This window comes from Oncorhynchus gorbuscha, linkage group LG08 (genome assembly GCF_021184085.1).
Source record: "Oncorhynchus gorbuscha isolate QuinsamMale2020 ecotype Even-year linkage group LG08, OgorEven_v1.0, whole genome shotgun sequence".
Taxonomy (NCBI): domain Eukaryota; kingdom Metazoa; phylum Chordata; class Actinopteri; order Salmoniformes; family Salmonidae; genus Oncorhynchus; species Oncorhynchus gorbuscha.
Window position 1 is genome coordinate 37,642,084 of NC_060180.1, and position 10,250 is coordinate 37,652,333.

Consider the following 10,250-nt stretch of genomic DNA (forward strand, 5'->3'; position numbering starts at 1 on the left):
CACAGACAGACGGACACACACACACACACGCATATTGGCGACACACACACAGTACATTCGGAAAGTATTCAGACCCCTTGACTTTTTCCACATTCTGTTACGTTACAGCCTAATCCTAAAATTGATTAAATTGTTTTTCCCCTCATCAATCTACACAAAAAACCTGATAATGACAAAGCAAAAACAGGTTTTTAGACATTTTAGCAAATGTATTAAAAATAAAAACCTGAAATATCACATTTACATTTAAGTATTCAGACTGTTTCCTCAAAACTTTGTTGAAGCACCTTTGGCAGTGATAACAGCCTCAAATCTTCTTGGGTATGACACGACAAGCTTGGACAGCTGCATTTCGGGAGTTTCTTCCATTCTCTGCAGATCCTCAAAAGCTCTGTCAGGTTGCAAGGGGAGAGTCGCTGCACAGCTATTTTCAGGTCTCTCCAGAGAAGTTCAGGGCTCTGGCTGGGCTACTCAAGACTTTTCCATAAGCCACTCATGCATTGTCTTGGCTGCGTGCTTAGGGTCGTTGTCCTGTTGGAAGGTGAACCTTCGTCCCAGTCTGAGGTCCTGAGTGCTCTGGAGCAGCTTGTCATCAAGGATCTCTCTGTACTTTGCTCCATTCATTTCCCCTCGATCCTGACTAGTCTCCCAGTCCCTGCCGCTGAAAAACATCCCCACAGCATGATTCATGTGCCTTTTACTGAGGAGTGGCTTCCGTCTGGCCACTCTACCATAAAGGCCTGATTGGTGAATTGCAGCAGAGATGGTTGTCCTTCTGGAAGGTTCTCCCATCTCCACAGAGGAGCTCTGTCAGAGTGACCATTGGGTTCTTGGTCACCTCCTAGACCAAGGCCCTTCTCTCCCGATTGCTCAGTTTGGCCGGGTGACCAGCTCCAGGAAGAGTCTTGGTGGTTCCAAACTTCTTCCATTTAAGAATGATGGAGGCCTCTGTCTTCTTGGGGACCTTCAATGCTGCAGAACATTTTTGGTACCCTTCTCCAGGTCCGTATGGAACACCGTTTGGGTCATTGCATGTCAAAAAAGATACACATCAAATAACACAATTTAACGGTTAAATAAGCTTTTAATTTGACATGTCAAATAACACAATTCTATTATAGAATGCTTTGTGTGCTGAATTTGCACGTGCAAGCCAAGCGCCAACACTACTATCAGCAGCACTGTCAAAGCTGTACAAAAAAATCTGCAAACAAGCACACACTGGCCACGAACGATGTGTTTACAATACCGCGTTGGTAATAAGGCATTATTTGTTGGACCGCTACTTCTGGGATAGCTAGCTAGCTTTACTTTGGTACCTAGCTAGCACAAATACAACCTGCCTGAAAACAGTGACCAGTAGAAACTGCAGTCATTTTTATTATTCTTAGCAATGATTTATGAATCCTTGTAAGTATTAGCTAGGTAGCCACTTGTTGTTCGCCTGTTGAAATGTAACTTTAGTTCAAGAAAAAAAATTGCTAGCCAACTACTTTTAATCCTGTTGGCCAAAGCTAACGTTATAAGCAGCCAGTTAGCTTCATCTAGCTAGTTTGAGGCTCAACCGGACAGGATTATGTGTTGTGAAGCAAGCCATAATAAGGATTAGGCACACTAGTGGAATTTGTAGTTTGCCTTCAAAATAAACAAACCTCTGAAAGTGATGCAGGTTAAAATTGGTGGAATCATGCCATATTTAGGCTAGATAATGTTAAACAAGGTTGGAATGTGAAGCAATGAAATGGGGTATCAGTCTAGTCGGTGACACCCACAGAACACAACTGTGAAGAGTTTACGCAAATATTAGCGTTGTAGCTCTTATCGCGGGACTGTGACTGTGAAATCACCTCCCCAGTCAGCCTATTGTGTATATTGACATTCATATTGCACTGTAGAGCTTTACCTAAGGACTGGGGATCAATTAAATGATCGGTCGACAAGCTTATTTGACGTGTCTTTTTTTTGACACGTGAAGACCCAAACAGCGTTCCATAGGTCTGTGCCTCGACACAATCCTGTCACGGAGCTCTACAGACAATTCCTTCGGCTTCATGGCTTGTTTTTTTTGTTGCTCTGAGATGCACTGTCAACTGTAGGACTTTATATAGACAGGTGTGTGCCTTTCCAAATCATGTCCAATCAATTAAATTTACCACAGGTGGACAGATCTCAAGGATGATCAATGGAAACAGGATGCACCTGAGCTCAATTTCGAGTCTCATAGCAAAGGGTCTGAATACATATATAAATAAGGCATTTTTTATACATTGGCAAAAATATCTAAAAACCTGTTTTCGCTGTCTTAGTATGGGGTATTGTGTGTAGATTGATTAGGTTGTTTTAAAAAAATGCATTTTTAGATTAAGGCTGTAACATAAAATGTGGAAAAGGTGAAGGGGCCTGCATACTTTCTGAATGCACTGTACATTCACATTCCTTCACACTAGACATATGCTGCTTTTTTGTTGTTGCTATTTTACTATTTTTCCTTTACTTTATTTAGCACATTTTATTACTTGTTATAAACTCTGCATTGTTGGTTAAGGGCTCATAAGTAAGCAGTTCACGGTAAGGTCTACAGTCGTGGCCAAAAGTTTTGAGAATGACACAAATATTAATTTCCACAAATGTTGCTGCTTCAGTGTCTTTAGATATTTTTGTCAGATGTTACTATGGAATACTGAAGTATAATTACAAGCATTTCATATGTGTCAAACTCTTTTAATGACAACTACATGAAGTTGATGCAAAGAGTCAATATTTGCAGTGTTGACCCTTCTTTTTCAAGATCTCTGCAATCCGCCCTGGCATGCTGTCAATTAACTTCTGAGCCACACCCTGACTTATGGCAGCCCATTCTTGCATAATCAATGCTTGGAGTTTGTCAGAATTTGTGGCTTTTTGTTTGTCCTCCCACCTCTTGAGGATTGACCACAAGTTCTCAATGGGATTAAGGTCTGGGGAGTTTCCTGGCCATGGACCCAAAATATCGATGTTTTGTTCCCTGAGCCACTTAGTTATCACTTTTGCCTTATATCAAGGTACTCCATCATGCTGGAAAAGGCATTGTTCGTCACCAAACTATTCCTGGATGATTGGGAGAAGTTGCTCTCGGAGGATGTGTTGGTACCATTGTTTATTCATGGCTGTGTTCTTAGGCAAAATTGTGAGTAAGCCCACTCCCTTGGCTGAGAAGCAACCCCACACATGAATGGTCTCAGGATGCTTTACTGTTTGCATGACACAAGACTGATGGTAGTGCTCACCTTGTCTTCTCCGGACAAGCTTTTTTCTGAATGCCCCAAACAATCGGAAAGGGGATTGATCAGAGAAAATGACTTTACCCCGGTCCTCAGCAATCCAAATCCTGTACCTTTTGCAGAATATCAGTCTGTCCCTGATGTTTTTACTGGAGAGAAGTGGCTTCTTTGCTACCCTTCTTGGCACCAGGCCATCCTCTAAAAGTCTTTGCCTCACTGTGCGTGCAGATGCACTCACACCTGCCTGCTGCCATTCCTGAGCAAGCTCTGTACTGGTGGTGCCCCGATCCCACAGCTGAATCAACTTGAGGAGACTGTCCTGGCGCTTGCTGGACTTTTTTTGGGTGCCCTGAAACCTTCTTCACAACAATTGAACCGCTTTCCTTGAAGTTCTTGATGATCTGATAAATGGTTGATTTAGGTGCAATCTTACTGGCAGCAATATCCTTGCCCATGAAGCCCTTTTTTGCGCAAAGCAATGAGGATGGCACATGCTTCCTTGCAGGTAACCATGGTTGACAGAGGAAGAACAACGATTCCAAGCACCACCCTCCTTTTGAAGCTTCCAGTCTGTTATTCGAACTCAATTAGCATGACAGAATGATCTCCAGCCTTGTCCCCATCAACACACACACACCTGTGTTAACTAGAGAATCACTGACATGGTGTCAGCTGGTCCTTTTGTGGCAGGGCTGAAATTCAGTGGAAATGTTTTTGGGGGATTCAGTTCATTTGCATGGCAAAGAGGGACTTTGCAATTAATTGCAATTCATCTGACCACTCTTCATAACATTCTGAAGTATATGCAAATTGACATCATACAAACTGAGGCAGCAGACTTTGTGAAAATGAATATTTGTGTCATTTTCAAAACTTTTGTCCACAACTGTACACAAGTTGTATTTGGCGCATGTGACAAATAAAAAAAATAATGCTCTTCAGTTACTTAAAAAAAACGTTTCAATAAAACAAAAACAAATCTCTATGATATATGCCTCAAAATCAAAATATCATCTTTATATGATGACATTTGGTCAAATGATTGCCATTCAGTTCTTTTAAAAATATAATTAGGGACACACTCTATTGGGGGAATAATAAAGGAGCCACATCAATATCTCCTGAGATGTGATCATACCGACTGCAATAAAGACAACCTGGAACATGTCCACAAACACACAGGGGGCTGGGTTACTTGGTTAAAAAACAACCAATCGTAGTAACGCATTACAAGTAATCCAGATTACGTCGTTACGTAATCAGGCCATTGCAGTGCGCTTTGTCTGGTGTGTATTCATTACGTTTTGCAACGGAAACTGTTTACAGTTTAAAATAATTTAACAGCACCAGACTAGACTACATCGGGTGCAAACAGAGCAAGCGGAACAAACGGGGAAGGACCTACCTGAATCTGTCCAATAGAAAGTCTCGTTTTCGTTAAAAAAAATACTTTTCAGTTTGGAGTAAACTGTTTCTGTAAACTGTTCAGACGAAAAGTTTTGCAACAGAATTGCCGAAATGAATACACCCCTGTTTAAACGCTTGCAGTCTCGCACTAAATACGACACATTGCGCGAATAATTTATTAAAAATGGATACCGGTGCTCATGCCACATCTTTCCATGTCTGGCAATATAGACAACATTTCATTTTCAAGGAATTAAGAGAAAAAAATATGACCGTCCAGTGTGTTCTATGCAAACCCAAAATCCGCATGTTGTCTAGCTCCAAGAACTCGACATCAAATCTGAAGAAACATTTAGAGGTGAGTTGAATGCTTTCAATGAACATGTTCTATGGTGGGTTAAAAAAACAGGTCGGATGTAAAACATGTGTCCCGTACCAACTTTATAAACCACCTCCGGCCTAGCTACTAACGTTCTTTCACAATAAAATAATGACGGCTTTACTGTGTTTTGATTGGGTGCCGGTACATTTCATCGAGCCTATACGGACATTTCATTGGTTCCCTCATGCGTCGCCATATTCTTACCACACTAGACCTTGCCATAACCATTTTACAGTTCAACATCAATTGAGTCCCAAGGATAATGTATAGCATGGACCAATCACACAATCAGGCAAAAAAAGTCACTTGGAAATTGAAATTCTAACATTTTAATAGACATTATATTCAAACATTGCGATGCATCGTAATTTTCACCTACTCGAAAAGGGGGGGTGTACCCTTAATGAAATGTAAATCATGGACATATGGGGTACTACTACTGGTGGTCAGTGTAACTGCTCTCTCAGCCTTGTAGGTTTTTTGAATGGGCTTCATGTGCCAACAAATTACGAAAATGTTCTTCATAAAAATGATCTCCATAAAAGGTACAAGTAAATTAATCCACAAATATATCTTAAACGAGCAGTTGCCACATTTTTTAGATTTGTTAAATTAATGATATTGATTCTTGGTTCTTGAAGAATATAACTTATAAATACCTCATGAGCTTAGTTCAAATGTCATACTCCTTCAGAAGCTGAAATATAAGCTTGTTTTACACCAATGTTTGTAATCAAATTAAATGTAAACAAACACTACATAGCCTTAACTACAATGGATGACCAGTCCTCACATTCATAGCTCTGTCTATGAATTTGAGAGTGGTTACATTTCTCCAGCCCTGTCTCTCAGCTTTTTACCGAAACGGGTGGGGAGTTTGCTTTGTTGTAGTTTCAACTGCTGATTGCCGCTTTAAATGAAATTTGATGATATAATCTTGAAGCACATTCAAAAGATTTATGCGACAGTATCTGGCTCTGCTACATATGATAATAAATAGGTTGGGTAAATGCTTTGGGGATTTACCTGTCTGTTAAAAAATACAACAGGGATGTTCTGATATACGGTAAATGAAGGTGTATTAATACATTTTACTTTTTTATTTTATTTCAGAGAAAGCATGCAATCATGTATCTGAAGTCGCCTAAAGGTGAGATGGATGGACCTAAGTCTCCTAAGGAGCCACGCTACAAGAAATCCAAGCTGGAAAACCTTGTCAATCAAATGACGTCACAGCCTAAAGTGAACACCCTGGTCTTCAACTTTATGGTGGAAAATGTCCAGTCGCTGTCTGTCTTGGAACAGCCTGCTTTCAGGAAGTTGATTGAGGGCTTAAGTGGAGGGAAGATGTCCATGACCCGAAATACTTTTATCAATGGAATTATGATGGCATACTCCAAAATGAAGGAGGAACTAAAGGAAAAGCTGGACAGTGTACAATCTGTGTGCACTACAGCTGATATCTGGTCAGCTCACAACAGAAGCTACATTGGGATGACATGTCATTGGATTGAGAAGAATGAGCTGGTGAGGAAGTCTGCTGCACTTGCCTGTGCCAGAATACGGGGCTCGCATACATTTGAAACCATTTGCAGCCAAAATACACAAGATTCATTTGGCTTACAATATTGAAAACAAACTTCAGGCTACAGTCACTGATAATGGCAGCAACTTCGTCAAAGTCTTCAAAGAGTTTTCAAAGGGGGACAATGAAAACTATGAAGATGACATTGTTGAATTTCAGGACGTGGGCACCATACTTGACGGAGCAGATGAGGCCATGCACCTCTTTCTGCTGCCGCACCAGAGATGTGCATCGCACGCATTGAATCTGATTGCCTCCCACGATCTAGTGCAAGTTCTATCACAGGGAGAAACTGATCAAGTGTACTGCAGCGCAATGGCCAAATGTTTTGCCATATGGAACAGCGTCCACCAATCCCCATTGACTATAGCAGCAGTGGAGGACATAGAGAAAAGGAAATTGACTGCTCCTTGTGTGAGTCGCTGGATTTCTGAATACTCTGCAGTGGAAAAGATGGTCTCTCCCTGAAACAAAACTAATGGATGTTTGCGACCGCTTTGGGGTCCCAAGACTGCTATCTTATGAGATAGCATTTTTAAAAGAATACATACATGTCTTCAAGCCACTTGCTTTTGCACTGGAACTCTTCCAAGGAGAGCAAAAATGTTTTCTTGGACTGGTCATACCTACGGTACTCACATTGAAGAAAAAGCTATGTGAGAAGAAAACTCTTGCGCTCTATCTCTTGGACGTCATCAACCCTGTTCTAAACACAATAGATTCCCATTTCAAACAGCTCTTTGCCAGTCTGGATGCAAAAATGGCAACAGCAACTACACCACAATTCCGTTTGTGGTGGCTACCAGAAGCTGAGAGAGAAGACATGCATTTGATGCTGGTGGCTGAGGCAATCCGATTGGAGCCGACTGGTGGTGAGCCAATCAGCAGCGACAACGTGCAGTCAGAAGACGAATTCTTTAGTTTCGGGCCTGGGACTGGCAACAGTGACACAGAAGAGGAAGTCCGGAGGTACCCCGAGGGAACCAGCAAAAGTCTCAGTTGCCTGAAATACTTCCAGAGAGTGAGAAAGCTGTTCCTCAAATTCAATGCCATCCTACCCTCAAGTGTTCTTGTGGAGCGCCTCTTCAGTCATAATGGGAACATTCTCACCCCTAAAAGGAATGGTTTGACTGATGATCAGTTTGAGCAAGTTCTCCTTTTGCGGTACAACAGCTAAATATGCACTCTGGACAAAATATTCCCTGAGTAAAAATGTAAAGGGATTTTTTTCACAGATCATGTATCAGGCAAAGGAGGATTGGTGTGGGGGGGGGGGCTAAAGGAGGACTGGCTCATTGTAATGGCTTGAATGGATTTAATGGAACCATATCAAACGCATCAAACATGCGCAAACGACGTTTGACTCCGGCTCCATCTATTTAATTCCAGCCATTACAATGAGCCCGTCCTCCTATAGCTCCTCCCACCAGCCTCCACTGATATCAGGGGTGTATTCTTTGTTGTGTTTGTTAAGTTCACATTGAACATGTTGTTTAAAAGTCATCAAAGTCTGTGTGTGCAGAGGTTAAAACAGATATTTATGTTAGTCGGTGTGACTAAATTTAAGCAATAAGGCCTGAGAGGGTGCGGTTTATGGCCAATATACCACAGCTAAGGGCTGTTCTTAGTGCACGACGCAACACAGAGTGCTGCGGTAGAACAGGCAGACCTTACATTGCTTACTTACAAGCCCTTAACCAACAATGCCATTTGATTAGATGTTCAGGAGTCTTATGGTTTGGAGGTAGAAGCTGTTGAGAAGCCTTTTGGACCTAGACTTGGCGCTCCAGTACCGCTTGCCGTGCGGTAGCAGAGAGTCGCTGGATTTCTGGGTGGCTAGAGTCTTTTTTTTTTAGGGCTTTCCTCTGACACCGCCTGGTATAGAGGTCCTGGATGGCAGAAAGCTTGGCCCGGTGATGTAATGGTCAGAGGCCATATACCACAAACCCTGAGGTGCCTTATTGCTATTATAAACTGGTTACCAATGTAGTAAGAACAGTAAACATACCTGTGCTATACATTCTGATATACCATGTCAATCACCACTTTTTTTTAAAGCTTTATTTATGACAGCCTATGAACAAGTCAGTTAAGAACAAGTCAGTTAAGAACAAATTCTGATTTTCAATGACAGCCTAGGAACAGTGGGTTAACTGCCTGTTCAGGGGCAGAACGACAGATTTGAATCTTGTCAGCTCAGGGATTTGAACTTGCAACCTTCCGGTTACTAGTCCAATGCTCTAACCACTAGGCTACCCTGCCGCCCCAGGGACTCAAATCACCCAGTTTATAAATATATTATACCACAGGTACGACAAAAGATTACTTTTTACTCTTCTAGTTACGTTGGTAACCCGTTTATAATAGCAATAAGGTGCCTCGGGGGTTTGTCGTATATGGCTGTATTCAGGCACTCTGCGTTGCATCTTGCATAAAAACAGCCCTTAGCTGTGGTATATTGGCCATATACTACACCCCCTCGGGCATTGTTTAAATATATACTTATTCAAAATATTGAGTTATGTACTAGTTAAATGCAAATGTCTACTTTTCGTTTTCTTTTTTTACATAATGCTGCTAGCCTACCTTTTACACGTGATTACATAGAAAATGAGTCTAACGTAAATCAAATGGAACAGATTAAAATAATTCTAAATATGCTTCTTTGTGCTTTTATTAAACATGAGGTTCAAGTTTTTATTTTAAAAGAAGTCAAGTAATGTGTATCCAGTAACGGATTTTGTGTGTTCCTACTGTACAGCACAAGACATTGGAGACCTCCAAAACAGAGGGACAGGCTCACACTCACAGTTCACCCACACAATCACCTCTAGGCGGCAATGTTGAGTTGTTAAATCTAGTTTGTGTGTGTGTGTGATTATATTTACTCTGTTGTCCAACTATCTTTAAAGTAGGAGGCCTCTTTTAGTAGGTAGTGTGCCAGTTCAGTTTGTGTGTACCCTAAAAATAAACACACACGGCAATACCCAGTGTAAAGTTAAAAAGAGAGTGCCATACACAAACTCTTCTAATTGGGCTAAAGTGAGGCGAAGGTCTGAGTCTTTCTGGTATGGACATCATCTCCTCGGGAGGCAGTTACTGGACAACATGGCATTTGAAAGGTAATTGTGAGGTGTCATTTACTCCTATGCTGCCAGTGATTTTGTTAGTGAATCCAGTGCTAATCAAAGATATGATAGGATGAAGGTACCTTATAGAGATGAAAACGATACAATGTTATTAAAACACACTGTATCCATGATAAACATATATATTTTATCTTTATTTAACTAGGCAAGTTAAGAACAAATTCTTATTTTACAATGACGGCCTACCTCGAACAAATCCTAGCCTGGACGACGCTGGGCCAATTACGCACCGCCCTATGGGACTCCCAATCACGGCCGGTTGTGATACAGCCCGGGATCAAACCAGGGTCTGTAGTGTCACCTCTAGCACTGAGATGCAGTACCTTAGACTGCTGCGCCACTCGTGAGCCCCATAAGCCATGGTGCATTTCAGTTTTGATTTAGCCTGTAAAAATGCCTATGAAAATAAAATGATTAAATAAAATAAAAATAAGTATAGCATCTCTGGTCTGGGCATAGCTACACTT

At 41.4% G+C, this 10,250-nt stretch overlaps 1 long non-coding RNA gene across 1 annotated transcript; it reads left to right on the forward strand.

The window, feature by feature from the left end:
* The first annotated feature begins 4,638 nt into the window (after positions 1-4,638).
* Positions 4,639-9,294, forward strand: LOC124040857. The gene is made up of 2 exons (XR_006839810.1): positions 4,639-5,025; positions 6,163-9,294. It is a non-coding gene; the product is annotated as an uncharacterized LOC124040857 (long non-coding RNA).
* Positions 9,295-10,250: the final 956 nt, after the last annotated feature.